This window comes from Patiria miniata, unplaced genomic scaffold (genome assembly GCF_015706575.1).
Source record: "Patiria miniata isolate m_02_andy unplaced genomic scaffold, ASM1570657v1 HiC_scaffold_6, whole genome shotgun sequence".
Classification (NCBI taxonomy): Eukaryota; Metazoa; Echinodermata; class Asteroidea; order Valvatida; family Asterinidae; genus Patiria; species Patiria miniata.
The window spans coordinates 15,624,028-15,645,164 of NW_024037073.1; the positions used below are offsets into that span (position 1 = coordinate 15,624,028).

General features: G+C 38.1%; 2 long non-coding RNA genes across 2 annotated transcripts; both read left to right on the top strand.

The window, feature by feature from the left end:
* The first annotated feature begins 490 nt into the window (after positions 1 to 490).
* LOC119742576 lies at positions 491 to 5,606 on the top strand. The gene is made up of 5 exons (XR_005272874.1): positions 491 to 607; positions 923 to 1,002; positions 1,554 to 1,610; positions 3,055 to 3,155; positions 4,854 to 5,606. It is a non-coding gene; the product is annotated as an uncharacterized LOC119742576 (long non-coding RNA).
* Positions 5,607 to 15,326: 9,720 nt separating this feature from the next.
* Positions 15,327 to 19,256, top strand: LOC119743428. Its single transcript, XR_005273027.1, has 4 exons — positions 15,327 to 15,396; positions 15,837 to 15,899; positions 18,399 to 18,529; positions 18,710 to 19,256. It is a non-coding gene; the product is annotated as an uncharacterized LOC119743428 (long non-coding RNA).
* The last annotated feature ends 1,881 nt before the right edge of the window (positions 19,257 to 21,137 follow it).

A 21,137-nucleotide genomic window follows, 5' to 3' on the forward strand; every position in this document is an offset into this window, starting at 1 on the left:
GGGATGTAGAATAAAACCTGATATGCACTTGAAATCATGAACGAAAACTTCCTTTTTTGTCACCCTTTTCATCCATAATTTTCGACAGTTTAAAGATACTGTTGATTCCATGGCTTAGGTCTACATCCTTCAAATTGCCAGAAAATGACCAAATTTAAAAAATAGCACCCCCAAATACCCACATACTAATAATGTTCGTTCTATATAATGTCCGTTCTATACCGTGTATAACCAATGATCATTACTAATTCCATCCGATAATCGCCTATGCGCATGCGTGTAATAATTCCATTTTATGACTAATGTTCCACCGGGGGAGGGGCGGGGTGTTTACCTTTTTGCGTATACGATGTGCATGATGTGTACAAACACGAACAACGCCACTAGAGTCACGTGGTCTTTTCTTTTAAACGTCTGTATAGATGTACGAGTTTCAACAAAACTGTCAATAGATGACGGGTCTGTGACATTTGAACCCAGCTACTACAAAGACGTGTACTCGGCGCTGTTGTGGAGCATTCGTTCAGTAGACATCAAGTTGAAAGCATCCAGTGTATTTCCGCCTCCTGACTTTGCTTTGGTTTTCAAGTCTGTTTCAACCTGAAATGTAAGCTTTGGATAAACGTGGCCAGATTCGATATGTCAGTTGCTTGGAAAGAAAAAAAAGCCCTGGCATTATTAGATTTGTTCGTGATTAACGATGATCTGTCACGGATGTACATTGATACGACTTACACTGCTGCTTCTGTGCGAACTTCATTGAAAGTACAAACGTGCAACAGCCGAGTTAATCGGCGGTGGGGGGGGGGGGATAAATGACACAATTTTATGTTAAAGGCTAGCACTGTTGTACGTCTCACATGGCGATACGGCCATCACTGCAAGTTTCTTACTGTCATTCGTTTTCTCCCTCACTTTCTAGATTAGCCAGAATGAAGGTTTACATGTGCCTGCTTCTCCTGATGGTCGTTGGATGTGCCTTGTGTTTCGCAGAGACGGACGGTAAGTTAATTTGTCCAATGTTCCATGTTTCCTACGGTTCCGACATATAGCAGTATCCTTATAGCCACATTCGCACAGCCCCGTGGATATAATGCTTGGAGTAAATATATTTTGATTCAATTTTGGATTAATTATTATAGTCTGTAGGCCTAACCAACATTAAAATGAAAGTTTAAGTTTCTTCGTAGAGGAAAGAACACCCACTGTCAACATTTCTCAAATCCCTTTGCTTAATTTCTGATGATGTTCCATCTTATTAAAATTTAGAGTAAACAAACTTAGCTTACACACCGACTTTAACGAGGGCTGTAGGATGACCACTTTCGGCTGTTGTGGATTTCCCCCTAAACGTATAAAACCTGCATGTTCCAAGGATTTTTAATAACAAAAAAATTGATACATTTTTTTAACCTATTTTTTTTAACACTATGACACTTGAACCGTTTTTTTAAATACAATATAATGTGAAGATAAGGTCGTGTGCAATTCATGTTATATTTGAGTGCACTTCATGAATTCAGCACCAAAATCCCCTTTTTGATGTCACGCAGACTTTCTTGCTGAGGAGTTGATGCAAGAACTGGAATCTCGCGAGATAGTGAAGAAGTGTAAGTTCAGTGGTCTTGAGGAATTTTTTTTTCATGATAACTTGACGCAGGTTGGTACTTAACGACATGAATCAAAGCTTATATAGGCGGCGATTCACAATAGTACGCCTCCAAGAGTTTGCAACGCGTTGGCCAATCACAATGTGCGAAATCAGTCGACCTTTTCCAAACGCGCCAAACGCGCATTGGGTGGACCGATTTTGCGCATTGTAATTGGGCAACGCGTTGCAAACCCTTGGAGGCGCACTATTGTGAAACGACCGTATTGCATTCTGTCCCGGAGAATACTGTTGTTTTTCTTGCAAATATCAACAAATTTTTTTGTTCATTTTCATACAGAAGCTCTCATATTCACAATACTTTCCCTGCTAAATCAAAAGGGTTCTCTAATTGCATTGAAAACATTAAAATGTCGTTTTTGTGCACAGTGCACACAGTATTCATTTTTTTTCAAAATGCATTCAAGGCGACATTTCCACTCTGTACCGTCTACTTTCAATGAAATATCTGACAATCATCGAATACAATCATCGAATTAAGAACATAAGATTAAGTATTTTTTCTTCTCCGTTTATAGGCAATCAATGTATACTGTCAAGAGTTTATTCGCAAAGATCAACATTGATTATTCACACACTGAGTGTACGATTCTCTATTCACAGGGTGTTGTTCTCGGCGTTTGCCGCTAATTAAATCAAGTCTATCCTGTCGTTTGCCTTACTTAAACTTTGCATTGTTTTGAACCTAAAGACAGTCAAAAAAAAATCTGAAAGTCAAAAAGTGAATGTATTGAATCTTCAATGGAAATGAAAACAAGATGTTTTATTCTTTATTGCCTTGTTATTCTTTGAACTGGTCCTTTTGTTATTTTGCTTAATTTTTGTTCAATTTTTCAAAGCAAAGGGCAAAAAAAAGTGCAGGCCGACATGTATATGAATAATGTGTGTCCATTGAAAAAATTTAATTCTTGGCAAACCTCGTGATCAACTGTCTTCGACGAATTTGAATAAAAGAATGCCATTTGAAGTTGAACAAAATTATTTGGCGTGCCATCTATTGTTAAACTTGGAGAAACAAATATGTTTTTTTCTGGGACCAAATGTATTAATTTTCAAATAAAACTAACTGAAAGGGCCTGGTTTGAAATTGAACCATTTTTTTTAAGTGTGAGGGGGGGGGGGGGTGTTGAAATTGGCCGGACTCCGATATTCTAGAGTTACATTTCTTTAACATCATTCTTCTGAGAAACAACGATATCTGAAATTTGGAACTGGTCCCCTTTTCTTTGTGGTATAAAAAGAAATAGTTTGAGGCTTTTACTACATGGTAATTTGTCCTGGACGAGTGCAACATGGACAGTGTTCTTTGAAGCTTCCTTCAACAGGTTATCCACGCAAATTCTTCTCTACGAGTCACTCACTACCATGTTGGTTTTCTGTTTCAGATTGCATATCTCATGCCGATTGTCCTTCATTAAAGATATGTTTTGGTGGCTGGTGCATGTGGGGGGATTACTGACAATCAACATGAATGAATTAAACCATGGTAAGCCCATCATTAACGATATTTTGTAACAATTCGTAAAGATGTTTATGAAAATTGTTTCAATAGAGGCGGAATATCTGCAGTACTGTAATAGTCACGTGGTATGTCACGTTGTTTATTGCACGCTATATTGCAGCACCCTATGTCTTATGGGAAGCTTAGGGGGTCGGGCCAATTTTTTTGGGGGGCACACTATCATAGCACAGCGCGATTTTAGGGCATTGGTCGGCGGCCCGGGCTTGTACGCTCAACCGGCGGTCACCGGTCACGTTACCGTCCATTGCACGGTGAAATTGCGCCGGCGTGGCCGGCAAGACTTTTCATGCAAGACGGCCAGACCTTATTTTGCACTCGCACTTGTTTTTCAAGTATATGTTTAGTGTTGCGAAAACTCTTTCTTTGCGCGGATGCAGACCTGGCCTGTAAATAGGCCCAGAATTGCCTGCGCGGGCCAAATCACATGTTTATTCACTGCAAAAACTGTAGTGTTAATTTAACACCATTCGGTATCTATATAGGACAACACCAGTAAAATATAACACCATATGGTCCTATATAGCTACCAATGGTGTAAATTTAACACTGCAGTTTTTGCAGTGTGCTCTCAAATTCTTTGCTATTAGATACATGTGTCGGCCATGCACTTGAAGGATTTTTAGAAAAGATGGGTGGAAGCTGTGCACAGGAGTATGAACTCGTATATTTCTGTGAAATCCGCATGAAATTGGGCCTTAAAATTGCTCAATTTGGCAATGGGGCGCAGCCAGCATTTTTCAAAAATGGCCGTGGGCCACAGGCAAACTTTTCGGGGTGATCATCTTTGGATGGAATTGTCTCCCTAATGTCATGGGATAACTTAACAAAAATGTGAGCGGAAAATGAAAGACTCTGAAATGAGCTTTAATTTGATAGGTGTCGCAAACACCTTGGATAGATGTGAGTATGTTTTTATCAATATTTTTCATAAGTACGTGTAGTTATCAATGAGGTCTATGAGAGTCAATTTGCAGGTTTGCACCCTTAAAGGGAATATACAACATTTGAAAACATAAAAAACCACAAAAAAACTACCAAATTATCACGAAAAAACCTTAATGGAGTGTAAGTGAATGCCAGTCTAAAGCATCCTGTAAAATCATGGCACCGGTTGTGTGGTCATTTTCAAGAAAATTGCTATTTCTGTATTGATTTCCAACGCTGGTCGGCCGACCAGCGTTGGAAAAAAACTGGCTTTTTCAAATACTGCTCCCAATTTATCATGTTTAGTTCGTTCGCATTTTCTTTGAAATCGATTGCACACCTGTGAACGGGTGCAAGCCAGCTAGACTGATTTCCAGACCTTACAATTACCCGACATCTATAAATTGCTCCGTTTCAAGTTAGGTGGGGTCAGGGAAACAGACTGCACGAAAATTATTGTTTTTCTTGATTTTTCAGCATCTACGAACCCAAAATGTCAATCAAGTCGGTTTAACAATATTTGCTATAAAGTAATAACCCCCAAAGTCCATAAATTTCTGAAAATTACAGCAAAAGCAAATGGTGTATATTCCCTTTAAGACATTAAATGCATACATAACAATCGTAACAAGTCTAAACGTTTGGTCCTCTGAAACGTTTGGTCCTCTGAAACGTCTCTATCGTAAGTCCTTGTATAAATCATGTTGTTGTTTTTTCCCTTTTATTTTCTCCATGCAGATCGTCAGTGAATGACCGACAGCAAGTCTTTATTTTGATTAAATATAAATATTTGATATTCATTCGGCTCAGATCTTCTTGTTACAACAAGATTGTCTCAATTTTGTTGTAACAACACTAGGTGCGTGTTCCAGCTTTCCCCCCGTTGATTCCGTTACAGTACTGTTTTTTTGTAAAAGCTGCTCACCGTACATTTTAAGAGTGATATTAAAACCAAAATGAAACAAAAATATATATTATCGATCCATGAATATATTTAACTATCGGCACATTTGAATTTTTCGCAGAACGCATACAAATCCTGAAGATAAATTCTTCTCTTCTCTCATTGAAGTGACACGAATTATGAGCTCGAGCACGGACTTAAAAATTATGTCAACTATGTTATGTCAAAAAAAAAACACGTTAACTTCTAGTTTGTTTCTGTCCGAAATGTTTTTATTCTTGGGTTTTTGGGTATAGGTCTATTAGTGGTGCGTGGTTATCATTTTCCGTGATGATAGGTTAAATCCACTTTTAAAATATTCGTTCATATTCTTCCTGCATGTATCGCATAAGCAACGCTGGGATATGTAGAAACGTTTGCATCCGAGGATTTTTGTTTCGGAAAAGGCGGAACACTTTCTGAGTTGGCAAACTTGTTTGTATTGATTTCAAATCAAAAAAGACATTGAGGGTTAGCCACCTTAATCTTTCTTCATTTAAAAATTTGTAATAAAAAAAGCCGTATCCTCTCCGAGTGATCCCCGTTTGCCATTTCCCAGGTCTGTATCGTAACTTTGGGTGTGATCCCTGGCTGTATGGCATACTGGTTTATGGCTTCTGACTAGCGCCCCTCGAACAAAGATATTGACTAATTGGGGAGCCGCCAACATAGGGCTGGATAGCTCAGTTGGTAGAGCACCAACAGTTATCGGTAATCCGGAGGTCGCAGGTCCAAGCCCCACTCCAGTTAATTCCTTTGTTCAATTTTTCAATACATTTAGCCTATAAGTTAGATTAAAAGCTTGTTAAGAAAGCTGAGTCACTACATTTTGGGTTCGATATATGCATTCCAGTATAAACGTATAGCAATACCATCATAAATAGCCATATGTCAACTATAGTACCATTACCAAAGTTGGGGCGTAAAAGCAATGGTTCTATAATACAGGGAAGAGGTTTACGTGTGATTTTACTTTGTTGCTCAAGACGAAATCTGAAAGAATACTATTCCTTTGAAAATGATAATTGCTATATTAATGTAAATAGTGCAATTTGGTTGTGTAAAATACTCAGCCATACTGTACCTCTTTGTTACAAATCTCAGATAGGCTGTTCTTGATGGAATTTATTCTCATAACAGGTGTTTGTTCACTTTAAAAGAATATCTTATTTGTTAAACAGGGCTTTGAAATTATTCGATATTAATTGAATGCAGGCTATTTCTAATCCCTTGAGATGTTTCCTGTTTCGTCAACGTAGTGTGAATGATATAGCAAAATAAATTGACTCTTGCATACAAAATTTTTTTTTAGTGTCCTTGAATTCATTCATAACGCATGTCTGTAATAGCCATCCTTGTTATTTGATTGTGTTTTCAAACCCTTTCATCTTTACTTGCATACTTGAAAAAGTATAAACAAAATTGGTCATGAAAAGGTAAAAGGGACGCCCTCTTTATACCCAATCTGTCTGTAAAGGCCTGTGTGCATTATTGTCCTTTTACCATGACCCCCACCTAGTAAATTAGTGCGTCTGATTTTGAGGATGTGTGCGAACCTTTGCCGTCGTTATACCGGTTTAAATCCTAGATATAATATTATAGTGTTCCCTTGGGTTGGGAAAGCAATGGGAAGCTCAAGCAAAAATAGAGAGCATGAGAACACATCTTCTATACAGGAAAAAAATATCACGTTTATTGAAACAAATTCACATTTATTAAAGCAACGACCCAGTCTATTTTCTGATTACGTTCGTCATAATTGATTGCAATCGTACCTCATTTTCCTTTCATACTTTAATGCAGAAAAGTAAAGCTCCCAACAGTGTAGCCATCATTCTTTCCTTAGCTCAGTGCAGAATTGTATTATACCCATGCAAAGACAGAAAAGCAATAAAACATTTATTTTTTAGATAAACATATGTTGACGTCTATTCTGATGTCCATCGATTCTCATGATAACGTTTTTGAGTCTGAGCTATACAGTGGCGTAGGAAGTGGTAGGGGGAGGGTAAGGGGGTACCCCCGATATTTTGTAACGAGTGCCCTTTTTTCACAAGCACCTTTTTCCGTGAGTGCCCCTAATTTTTTGAGCGACGGCAACTGTTCCATCAAGAAAAGCGCCACGCTTTGAACAGCGCCCCCGAAAAAGATGGTGTCCAAACAATATTTGTGTAGGGCGTGCATTATGTTAGATTTTTTTGTAAAGCCTTGAAGCATGTATTTTTGTTTAGATACTGTCGTAGCATATGTTGCATATAGACTCTATGGACGTTATAGAGGCTCTGACAAACACCATATTGAAGTTTATAGATACTGATTCAAATTGTGAGAAGCCATGTGCAGCACCAGAAATGCGCTTCAAAAATTTAGACTGTGTCTGTCGCTTATTAACCTCCATTGGCGCTATGGCCGAGGCAGCAACACGTTCAAATAAAGTAAACAGCTACCAAACAGTCTTGTTTGCGTATGACCGGTCACCAGCTGCTCACCGTTTTAGAATTGTTCGAGTTTTCTCTCTTTCTTTTCTTTTTTGGACAATAAATAATTCACCAAGAATCTTTTTCAAAAACTTTTTACAGGTGTTTGAACTTGAAACTTCAACCCTGATAATAATGAGGTGTGCATATCACAACAATGCACGATGACATCATCAGTATCAAATTACAAGCGATTTTAGTTATTTGTACCTACTTACATTTGCAAAGAGCAAATCAACTGCGCCGTTTGTGATTCTTACACGGCTGATCAACCCATCAGACAGAACCTGGTGGCTCTTTAGATATCAGCAAGATTTGGTGCTAGCTCTTTTTTCTGCGTTCTTTGTCTGGCGTATTTTTCCAGCTAATAATTATCCGCAAGTTTGCTTTTAATAGGAAAACGCAGGAACTGAAACTTGGTGTGAACATGAACTCTGATTCCAAAATGTACATGCTACAAGTGTGTTATAACCTTTAAGGGAAGCATTTTACTATAATACAAAATGGGCCCGCTTTTACAGAAACAAAAGCATGACGATGTCATCATTCGAAAGGACGCCCCTAGCGACAAGCAACAAAAAAGTGTTTTATAAATTTTAAAAGCCGCATTCACCAAAACTTCACTCAGATTGCCCGTAAACGTTCTTTGCACACAAACAAACGATTTGGGATGTTTTGAATCGAGACTTCATCAGACCGGAAGTAGCTTTAGTGAAATTTGCTAAAGATCTTTTTTTTCACTTGTTCGCCCGATAGGGAATCTTTTTTAATCTTTGGTTTTCATTTCCGAAAGACCCTATTTTGGGCGCCCGACTTGAGGAAAAAAACCCGCATTTTATTTTATTACCGCCTACCCTGTTTGGAACCTCCATACGGAAGCCCGTTCGTGCCAGTTTTTGAAAGTAAAAAAATATTTTTATTGCGAAATAACGCAATACTTTTGCGAATTAACGCAATAGTATTGCGAAATAACGCAATAGTATTGCGAAATAACGCAATACTTTTGCGAAATAACGCAATAGTATTGCGAAACAACGCAGTACTATTGGCGAAATAACGCAATAAATGTTTTGCGAAATAACGCAATAGAATTGCGAAATAGCGCAATAGTTTTGCGAAATAACGCAATAGTATTCCATTATTTCGCAATAGTATTGCGAAATAACGCAATAGTTGCGAAATAACGCAATAGTTTTGCGAAATAACGCAATAGTTTTGCAAAATAACGCAATAGATTTGCGAAATAACGCAACAGTTTTGCGAAATAATGCAATAAATGTTTTGCGAAATAACGCAATAAATGTATTGCGAAATAACGCAATAGTATTGCGAAATAACGCAATACTTATTGCGAAATAACGCAATACTTTTTGCGAAATAACGCAATAGTTATTGCGAAATACTGTAATAATTATTGTGAAATAACGCAATACTTATTTGCGAAATAACGCAATAGTTTTGCGGAATAACGCAATAGTTTTTGTTCAATAAACCCAATGTTTTTTGAGATAAAAAATGCACGAGTACGAATAGTTGAACCTATATGCCTACTTCGGCCTACTTGAGGCCTACTTATAGGCAAATTCTCACGTCATATTTTCTGACAGATACAGTTTGTATGGTGTATAAAGCCCACCATGCATGGCGGATCCTGGATTTGTAAAGGGGGTTAAATGCTGAAAATTAGACATATTTCACCGATCACTCGGCCTCCGTAAAATAAAAAAAGGGAGTGGGACGGAGAGAGACTGGACACCATCTTCTTATGGGGGCGCTGTTCAAAGCGGACGATCATGGGCACCATCAGGCAAACAGGTTGCGCTTTTCTTGGCGGCACAATTGCCGACGTTCAAAAAAAGGGCACTCATGAACAAATGGGCGCTCGTGAAAAGGGCACTCGTGAAAAAAAGAGAGCTCTCGTTATAAAAAGGGGGGGGGGGTGTTAAATACCCCTCCCCTTCCCGCTGGCTACGCCAGTGTATAGCTCAGATTGAAAAACAGAACCAGCGTCAATCCATATCAGTACAGACATCATTGAAGTCGTTGGAATTCATGCAACATAATTATGTTTATCTAAAATAAATATTGTATTCCTTTATTGTCTTGAATGGGAATAATGAAATTCTGCTCTGAGCTAAGGACAGAATGATGGCTACACTGTTTGCAACATTACTTTCTGAATTCAAATACGAGAGGACAAAATGAGGTACGATTGCAATCAACTATGGCGAACGTAATCAGAAAATGGACTGGGTTAATAGTATTGAACGCTAATTATGATTTAGTTCAAAATTAACTCGCCCAGCCAGGGGCAGTGATCCCTTGAAGAGTTCTATTTGGGAAAATAGAACGCCCCCTTGATCACAGTTTGCAGTCTTCCCCACGTCCGAGTAGTCTGTATTCTGCACTATTCTACACTCAACCAACCGGTTCTTTTCAGAACCACACTTCTTCCAAGAAGAGATTTCTTTCCACATGGTGTTACTCGCAAACTTTATAATTTATCTCATCCGCCATGCATGCTTCAAGTCATATATAGTCTGTATTTGTTATATAACACATCACCCACACATTCTGCTTATTTTCTATGGATGTCTGATTAATCACAAATCCAATAGACATAATAACTTCATGCTTTGTTTACATGACTTTTGTGCGCTTTCCTATGGGAGTCAGGTGGGGACGCCGGCCAATCGTCCCCAGCTTGCTCCCATAAGAAAGCGCACATGTAAACAAAGCATGACGTCTTTATGTGTTAGGTCTACTATTCAAATTCAAAACCTGGTCGTGATTCCCTCCCCCACTTGCTGGATATGCCACTGTATAGCTCAGATTCAAATACAAAATAACGTCGTTGGAGCCAATGCAACATATGTTTGTCTAAAAATAAATCTTTTATTGCTTTTTTGGTATTTGCATAATACAATTCTGCTCTAGGCTACGGAAAGAATGATGGCTACACTGTTGGGAACATTACTTTTCTGCATGAAAATATGAGAGGAAAACTGTGTCAAGATTGCGATAAATTATGGCCAACGTAATCACAAAATGGACTAGGATATTAGTATTGAGTGCTAAGTGTGATATAGTACAAAACTAGCCTTCCGAGGTGATCCCTTGAAGAGTATATCTGGAAAAATAGAACGCTCCCTTGATCACAGATTTTACTCTTCCCCGCGTCAGAGCAGTCTGTATTCGTTGCATAACGCCTCACCCACAAATTCTGCTTATTTCTAGAGATTCCAATTACAAAATGAAATTAAAATGTCTCAATTGAATTATTTTATCATTTGACCAAAGGCAGTAAAAGGCAAAATATTTTGTTTGAAAATAACAACTATACACGAACGTTTATTTGTATGAATTAATTGACATTTAACTTTTGGTTTAATGTCATCACAGTATCCGGATGCGTATATCAACAAAAAAACAAAAACAAACGGTAACATCAGGAATTATTGTGCAACAATCATCGGTACTGGGCACTGAATAATGGATGTGAATCCAACAGGTAAAATATGATCCTTTTCAAATCTCTCCAGAAACGGACGTGCCGTCTCTACGAAGTCATCATTTAAAACCTTTGCAGATTAATTTGCTACCGTTCAAAAAAAGGTTAAGGGGCATTGTGATCGCAATTTTGGCAAATGGTTTTCAATTTGTCAAACTTTAAAGGGCCCATTGGGGCACCCTCTCGACTGACATCGTCATCATGACTTGAGTCAAGCGCCCCCACCGAACATTGGAATATTTTTGGACGATGGTAAAGGACTTCCCTTCCAGGTTACATCCTCGCACTGCTTGTACAACTTCTTCAACTATTTTACGTTCTCGTCACCATGACGAAAGACTATCCGCAACACCAGGAAGGCATATTATAAATGAAAGGGTGAATTGTCCACGTATCTTTGCTGAAAATGATTTCAATGTATAGTTCTTCCTGCTTTATACTCATGAATATTAATAACATTGATACATTGATCTCAAAAGAAAGCCAGTCAACGCATTTCTGGTGCTGCACATACATGTATAGCAGTTGCGTAGCGAGGTCATTTTGATGGGAAGTTAAGCAGAGGTGGAGGGGGGAGGTTCACTGAAAAGTTGCCTGGGTTAATTTTACTAAAGAAAGGCTGAAAACTGCAAACTTGTTTCGGTTAGAATTTCTGCTAAATTAATTTGGTCTTGAATGACTACAACTTTTGGTTGAATTTAACATAAATTCTAACCCAAACAATTGGTTATAGAACAATGGGTAGTTGCAGTTTTCACCCTTTCTTGGGTAAAATTAACCCAGGCATTTTTTCAGTGTTGGCACTCGCCTGACCAATGCCTATACAATACAAGATAAACATGGATTTTAGAATACAAGATAAACATGGATTTTATATAAAACGGTCAGCCGGCTTCCGAAAAATCAAAAATGTGGGGGGGGGGGGCGCTGTTCAAAGCGGACGATGGGCACCATCAGACAATAGGTGGCGCTTTTCTTGGCAGCAGGGACGCTCGAGAAAACAAGTGAGCCTCGGAAGGCTCGTTTGGACTAAATCACATGTGGCATTCAATACTACGTCCTCGTCCATTTTGTGATTACGTGCGCCATAACTGATTGCAATCGTACCTCAGTTTTCCTCTCATATTTAAATGCAGAAAAGTACTGTTCCCAACAGTGTAGCCATCATTCCTTCCTTAGCTCATAACAGAATTTTATTATGCCCATGCATAGACAAAAAAAGCAATAAAACATGTATTTTTAGACAAACATATGTCGCAGAAGCTATTATTCTCTATTTTGATTCTGAGCTATGCAGTGACATAGCCAGCGAGGGGGGGGGGGGGGGGGTGGTGATCATGACCAGGTTTAGGCTACCCCCACCAAACATTTGAATATTTCTTTGACGATGGTAAAAGACTTCCGTTTTCAAGCTACATTCTTTATCATTGCACTTCCAGTACAACTACATAAACTAATTTACATTCTCGTCACCATGACAGCATACTTTCCGCAACATCGGGAAGGCCTATTATAAATGAAAGGGTAAATTGGCCACAAATCTTTGCTGAACATGATTTCATTGAATTCTCCTGACAGCTTTATACTCGTGAATGCTGATAACATTGATACGTTGTTCTCAATAGCTAGCTATTGCGGGTGCTGCACATACAACAAAGGCAGAATCTGTATGGATAATAGACTTCATTGACGGGCCTCTCCTGGAGTTTATGCAGCATATGTTCATCGAAAATAAATAGTGTATTGCTATTTTGTCTTTGCTTGCTGATAATGCAATTCTGTTCTTAGCAAAGAACAGAATCATTGGTGCACCATAACTTTAGATACAAGAATTATTCGAAATAAAATATTTTACCTCTGCCTTTGCTCATATGAAAATGTATTCCCAAACAGAGACATTTGAATTTGATTTCGTTTAATTAATCGAAAATTTCTATAAAATAGGCAGAATATAAACAGTCTTGGGGTACATAGTAAGTTTTTTCAGGGTGCGTTCAGTTTTCCAAAATAGAACCGCAATCTTCTTGTGATTACCTCGGGAGGCTAGTGTTTGTATTAAATCACACAAAACATTCACTGACATTCTAATCTATTATTTTATTTCTTTTCCCGTCTCATTGATTGAAATCACACCTCACCAATTTTCCTCTGACATCATAATGCAAAAACAAAAACCATATTTTGTACAGTCTAGACAAGAACCAAGAACCATTCTTTTGTTAGCTGAGAGCAGAATTTTATTATGCCCCTGCAGAGACAAAAAATCGTAAAACATTTATTTTTAGACAAGCATATGTTTCATAAACTCCAAGGACGTTAGAGGCTCCGTCAATCTCCATATTGAAGTCTACTGATACTGATTCCATTTTGAGTAGCTATTTGCAAGAATGCGCATCAAAACGTTAAACCATGTCTGCCACGTATAATCTCCGTTGGTTTAGGCAGCAACACAGTTCAAATAAAGTAGACAGCTACCTGCGTGTCAACAAAATTTCATAAATTTAATCCTAAATAACGCTGTTGTTTACCAATGGAATTCAACCACACTTTCAGATTATGGCATGACAAATTTTATGAAGCGAGTTTCATCGGCTCTGTGCAAGAGGGTGAGATTTAATCGCCAGACTAAAAAAAACCCCTTACTTTCAGAATGACTGGCGCTGGAGACAGTGGTGGATTCGGGAACGCACGTGGTGCGGCCGAAGGCTTCTGGAGGAATGCAGGGTCAAGCCAAAGTCATTGCTCATCTCCCCGATCGTGTGTTGCGCCAACGATCGAGGAGGTTTTCAATGACATCAGGAATGATCCTGCTTTCCTTCAAAAGCTTCCGGCCGCAGCTCGCGTCTTCCGCCACCGTAAGCGCTGTGTCGACATTGGAGGTCGCCAAGTCGAAAGTGGCAGATTCTGAAAATGAGTATTTTTTTTTTCGTATGGTGTTAAAATCTCATCCTCTTGCACAAAGCTAATGAAATTTGCCTAATAAAATATGTCATGTTTTTTTTTTTAATATTCTAAAATTTTGGTTTAATTCCATTGGTAAACAACAGAGTTATTTATGATCAAAAGTAGGACATTTTTCTGCTGCGTGGCTGGTCACCACCTGCTCACCGTTTTAGAATTGTTCGAGCTTTAATTTCTTTCTTTTCTTTTCCTTAAAACAATTCTCTTCAAAATATTCACAGCTGCTTGAACTTGAAGCATCAACCCTGATAACAGACTGTACAGTGGTGTGCATATTAACAAAATACCCGACGACATCAACAGTATCAAGTTACAAGCAATTTTAGTTCAAAATGGCCATGCTTCAACTATGAACACAATTAGCAATCACCTTCGTACATTATGTCTGATAGACCATACCTTGATAAGATCAAGTTGCGTGAGCTTTCCTTGAAATTCCGGGTTGATACCAGAATGTTAAGCTATAGTAGGGTGTATTCAAAATGCAGACAGAACCCTTTAAAATAAAAGAAACCCCATTTTCTCCGAAACGGGTCAAGGCCGGGATGTAGATAAAACCTGGTATAAACATAAACTCCTGACCGAAAGCGTCCACCATTTACTTCTATTATTTACCAATGATATTTATTTCTTACATCCGATAATCGCCTGTGCGCATGCGTGTGTTAGTTCTATTTTATGGCTCCACGAGCGAACTTCTTTTTCTGGGGGGGGGGGTGTTTGTTTTCCCCTTTTTTGCGTTTACGATGTGCACGATGTGTTCAAACATGAGCAACGCTACAAGAGTTACATGGTCTTTAAATTAAACGTCTGTATAGATGTACGTGTTTCAGCATAACTGTAGATGACTCTTCTCTGACACTTGAACCCAGCTACTACTAAGAAGTGTTCTCGGCGTTGTTGTGGCGCATTCGTTCAGTAGACATCAAGTTGAAAGCATCCAGTGGATTTCCGCCTCCTGCCTTTGGTTTGGTTTCAAGTTTCGTTTCAACCTAAAATGTAAGCTTTGGATAAACGTGGCCAGATTTGATATGTCAGTTGCTTTGAAAGTAAAAACGTCCTGGTAATTGAATGTTTTCATTGTTAACGATAATTTGTCACGAATATACACGTTGATATGACTTACGGCCGTGATATACTTTTACTGCTGCTCCTGTGTCAATTGCATGAAAAGTACAAATCGCGCAACAGTCGAATTAATCTGCGTGTGTGTGGGTGCGTGTGTGTGTGTGTGTGTGAGGGGAGGGGGGGGGGGGGTTACAACCATATCATTGCAAGTATCTTACTGTCATTCATTTTCTACCTCACTTTCTAGATCAGCCAGAATGAAGGTTTACATGTGCCTGCTTCTCCTGATGGTCGTTGGATGTGCCTTGTGTTTTGCAGAGAGTAAGTACCGTATATTTGTTTCATGTTCCAGAATATCCCGATATATTTGTTCAATGTTCCATTATCCCTACCGTTCCGACATAGAAGTATTCTTATAAGTTTTTACCACATTCGCACAGCCCTTTGGGCCTGTCGTATTATGTCATGCTTGGAGTAAATATAGCTTGATTCGAGTTTTGATAATTATGATAGTCTATACGCACATTAAAATGAACGTTTAAGTTTCCATGATAGAAGAGAAAACACGTTTGACTGATTTTTCCCCTAAACGTACGAAACTTGCATGTTCCAAGCCTTATTTATTAGTGTTAACAAAAATGTTCGGTGTCTTTGCAAATGTTCAACGCTATGAAACTTCAACTCTTAATTTCTTTTTATTCAATATCTGTGCAGATGCAATTCATGAATTCAGTACCAATAACATTGTTAATGTCTTGCAGACTTTCTTGCCGAGAAGTTGATGCAAGACCTGGAATCTCGCGGAATAGTGAAGAAGGCGAAGAGTAAGTTCTGTGGTCTTTCATAATAAGTTTGTAATAATAACTTGACGCAGGTTGGCACTTAACGACATGAATCACAATATTATTGCTCACACGCGTTTGGGTTGCAATTGCATGCTGTCCCGGAGAATATGCCGTTGTTTTTGTTGGAAATGTCAACGAAGTTTTGTTCATTTTCATGCAGAACATTTTTTCATTAAGAACATTTTGCGTTTGTTCTACCACGGACCCTACACACAAGGATTAACGACTCTGCCAAACGCCTGGTTAGACGCGTTATAACGGCCCGTACTGGTGGTAAATACCATGAATACTTGTCAACAAAGACCCCTGCTCGCGGCGGCTCTCAGATTTGCAGGGCTCTGCGCCCGATTTGGTGTCGAAGTCTGTCAAGCCAGCTCATTATATTTTTGAATATTCATGAGTCTGCGTTTTGGTCTTTATTATTGAATTCTGATAAGTGATAACGTAACCATGTTAACGCCGAGCAACAATATCTTTAGCTTTAAAATGAACTATGAAATGTCGCTTTTATTTCATCGGGTCGGGACCACATCCTTAAATAATTTTTTAAATGAAAGCCTCTTTAAAAAACGGAATTCGGGTAAACGGTGTTCTCCTCGAAATTTGACGGGTTTTTTTCCCGGGTAAATACTTCATCTATGGCGACAAAAACTGCACAATACCATCTGTTATATCCTGAAGTATTTATTTTTTAACAATTTTGCAACAAATATATCTTAAGGAGTAGTTTTGCTTACAGTTTCATGAATATTTCCGTTTTAGATGTCATGCAAAATAACCGACAAAATGGCACGCCTGGGCAATTCGCGATTACAAGCCAAAGGGTATTAATGCCTATTATCATGCGTCTAACCAATTAAGGCAAGTCCGCTCAGTGCATTTTGTACTAGAGCTCAGAATAGTCGTTTATCCTTGTGTGTAGGATCCGTGGTTCTACTTCGTTTATAGGCAATCAATTGTTACCGTCAAATGGTTCATTTATAAATATCAACATTGATTATTCACACACTGAGTGTACAATTCTCCTTTCAATGAGCGTTGTTCTTGGCGTTTGCTGCATGTTAGATCAGTTTTATTCTGTTGTTTGCCTTAATTTAAAAAAATAAACAATCGTTTGCATTGTTTTGAATCGGAAGACAGTAAAAACAAAAAAAATCTGAAAATCGAAAAGTGAATCTAAATAAATCTTCATTGGAAATGAAAACAAGATGTTTTGTTGTTTATTTGCGTTGTTAATCTTGGAATGGGCCCGTTTATTATTGGCTTTTCCGCTTAAAAAAAGCTTTTAGTTTTCCCCCAATCCCATAGCCTTTGTACATGTTTAATTCAGCCTAGTTTTGGTTAATTTTTGTTCACTCAGAACATGTTGAAATCTGAAAGCAAATAGCACAGAAAAAAAAGAATGCAAATATGTGAATCAATCATGTGTGTCCATTGTAGAAATTAAATTCGTGGTAAACCTTGTGATATTAAAGCTGTCTTCGACGAATTTGAATAAATGAATACCATTTGAAGTTGAACCAAATTATTTGTCATGCCAACACTATTGCTAAACTTAGGGAAGAGTTTGTTGGGGACTAAATGTATTAATTTTCAAATAAAACTGGTTGAAAAAGACGGGTTTTAAATTGAACGACTTTTTTTGGGGGGTGGGGGTTGAAATTTGCCGAAATCCGATATTCCAAAGTTATATCTTTCCAAGATCATAATTCTGAGAAATAGCGATATCTGAAATTCGGAACTAGTCCCTACCGAACTCCAAAAGTGCCATCCTAGATGTTGAGATACTGTCATAATTTATCACGGGATGACAACATCGTACACGTAAAACGTCGACATCCTGAGATAGTTTATCACGGGATGACGTCTATAACGACATGTTTTAAGAGGGATGCCAACATCCTCGGATAGATCTATCACGGGTAGCACAATCCTGAAAGTAGGATCCCGACATCGTGAGACAATAATATCACGGGATTACGACATCCTGAAAGTATAGGTTGTCGACATCCCTAGATACCTTCCAATGCTGTTTAGTGGAGTTATGGGAAAGCAATCCTACTTTCAGGATGTCGTCATCTCGTGATAAATTTTCCTAGGTTCTCGACATCCTATTCTTTTGGGATGTCTTTATCCCTAGATACATTATCTGAGGATGTCGACATCCTATTTTTACGATGTCATCATCTCGTGATAAATCATCCCAGGACGTTGACAAAAAAATACGTGTAGGATGTCGTCATCCCGTGAAAGGTTATCAGAGCATCTCAATATCTTGAATGGCACCTCCTGAGCCATGTAAGTCCCTTTTCTTTGTGGTATAAAACGAAATAGTTGCAGGCTTTTACTTTATGGTAATTTATCCTGGATGCCTGTAAACGTTAAACATGGACAGTCTCTTTAAAGCTTCCTTCAACAGATTATCCACACAAATATTTCTCTACGAGTCATTCACTTCCATGTTGGTTTCTGTTTCAGCTTGCACAACTGATGCCGAATGTGATCCAATGTATTGTTCTAAACCTCCCGGTCACGATCAGGGCTTTTGCTGGTGGGTGGGAAAAGGACGCTAGGAATTCTGACAATCAACATGAATGAATTAAACCATGGTAAGCCCATCGTTATCAATTGATGAACTTTCCAATCTTTTCTATAAAGTAGGTCTAGCGTTGCAAAACCTCTCTCTTTACGACATTTAAATGCTAGTGTCTAAACGATTGGTCCTCGTAAGTCCATCGTTAGTCCTTGAAGAAATCATGGTGTTTTTTTCTTTTATTATCTCCATGCAGATCGTCAGTGGTTAACCGACAGCAAGGCTTTATTCTGATTCAATAAAAAGATTTGACATTAATTCATTTTTCTTCTTTCCTGGTAAGATTGTCTCATTTTTGTTAACAATACTGGGTCCGTGTTCCAGCCAGTTTTTTTCCATTGATTCCGTGACAGTGCTGTTCACGTCTGAAGTCTGCTCAATGTGAATTTAAAGAGTGATACTGAAATCAAAATGAAACAAAAAATATCTTTATTCGATCCGTCAATACAGACATATATTAACCGATCGGCACATTTGAATTGTTTACAGAACTTATAAAAGTCTACACTCTTCTCGTCATTTAAATGACACAAATTATGAGCTCGAGCACGGACTTAATAATTATCTCCATGTGATGTTTTTTAAAAAAAATCTATGTTCGTTATCTTAGTTTGTTCATGTCTGTAATGTTTTTGTTCTTTTGGGGTGCGTGGTTGTCATTATCTGTGATGATAGGTAAAATCCACTTTTAAAATATCCATGAATATTAATCCTGCATGTATCGTTGAAACAGCGCTTGGATATGGGAACATTTTATGCATCCTAGGATATTTTGTTTGTGTGTAAAGGCTGCTCACTCTGAATTTAAAGAGCACTTTTGATATCAAAATGAAACGAAAATATATATAATCGATCCGTGAATACCGACATATATTAAACGATCGGCACATTTGATTTTTTTTTACATAACGCATACAAATCTTAAAGATACATTCTTTAAGATTTGTATGCGTTCTGTAAATGGCACGAAAAGTGAGCTCGAATACGGACTTAATTATTATTTCCACTGTTTTGTGTCTTAAAACAATATACGTTTGTTCCTGTCTGTAATATTTTTGTTCTTGGGCTTTTGGGGTATCGGTGTTGCGTGGTTATCATTATCCGTGATGATGGGTAAAATCCACTTTTAAAATATCCATTAATATTCTTCTTGCTTGTATCGTGTAAGCAGGACTGGGATATGGAAACGTTTGCATCCAAGGATTTTTTTTTGTGGAAAGGGCGGAACACAAGCCCAGAAAAAACATGAGAAGGTTACTTTCTAAATTGGCACACTTCTTTGCCGTGATTTCAAATCAAAAAGACACTGAGGGTTAACCACAAATGTTTCAGCTTTTAGGTTAGATTGGAATACTCGTTTTTTGTAATGTTTTTGGTCTTCTTGGTATTTTGGGTATTACATTGGTGCATGGTTATCATTATCCGTGATAATGGGTAAAATCCAATTTTATTTTACGCCCCAACTGTCACAACTCTAGATGGGGCCATTACCGTAAAGTTCAAGGGTGCACACAAGCTAAACTGGTTCTATAATACAGGAAGATGTTCACATGCGATCTTATTTTTCTCGCTGTTGACTAATATAAAGTCATACTATTCCTTTAAAAATGATTGTTGCCTTATCTTTTAAAACCTGCCATTTTGTTGTGTAAAATACTCAGCCATAAATTATGTACATCTTTGTTATACAAAACGCAGATAGGCTGTCCTTGATGGAATTTATTCTCATAACAGGTGTTTGTTCACTGTAAAAGAAGATCCAATTCTTCAAACAGGACTTTGAAATCATTCGTTATTAATTGAACGTATGCTATCTCTCATTCTTTTCCATCCTTCGATGCTTTCTCTTTCGTAAACGTACTGTGAATGATACAGCTTCTTGGCAAAATAAATTGACTCTTGCACGCAAACTAATTTATCAGTGTCCATGAATTAATTCTCTAGACGTCTGTCTGTCATAGTCATCCATGTTATTTGATTGTGTTTTCAAACCCCTGCCTCATTTCTTCCATACTTGAAAAAAAGTAGAAACAAAATTGGTCATGAACAAGTAAAAGGGACGCCCTCTTTGTACACAATCCGTGTGTGGAGGCCTGTGTGCATTATTTGTCATTGTATCATGACTTTCACCTAGTAAAGAAGTGCATCTGTTTTTGAGGATGTGCGAGCCTTTGCCGTCATTATACCGGTTCAAAGCCTAGGTGTAATATTATGGTGTTCCATTGGGCTATGAAAGCAATGGGAAGCTCAACCAATAGCAGGCCATCCTTTGAGAGAATGAGAACACGTTTCCTTCAGAAAAACAAAACAAATAAATGTATCACGTTTATCATAACAAATTCACGTGAAGCAACGTCCCAGTCCATTTTCTGATTGTTGGTAATCGTACCTCAGTTTTCCTCTCATATTTTAATGCAGAAAAGTAATGCTCCGAACAGTGTTGCGTGGTTATCATTATCCGTGATGATGGGGAAAATCCATGTAGCCATCATTCTTTCCTTAGCTCAGTGCATCATTTTATTTTCCCCATGTTAAGACAGAAAAGCAATAAAACATTTATGTTTTAGAATTATAAACATATGTTGACGTCTATTCTGATGTCCATCGATTCTCATGATAACGTT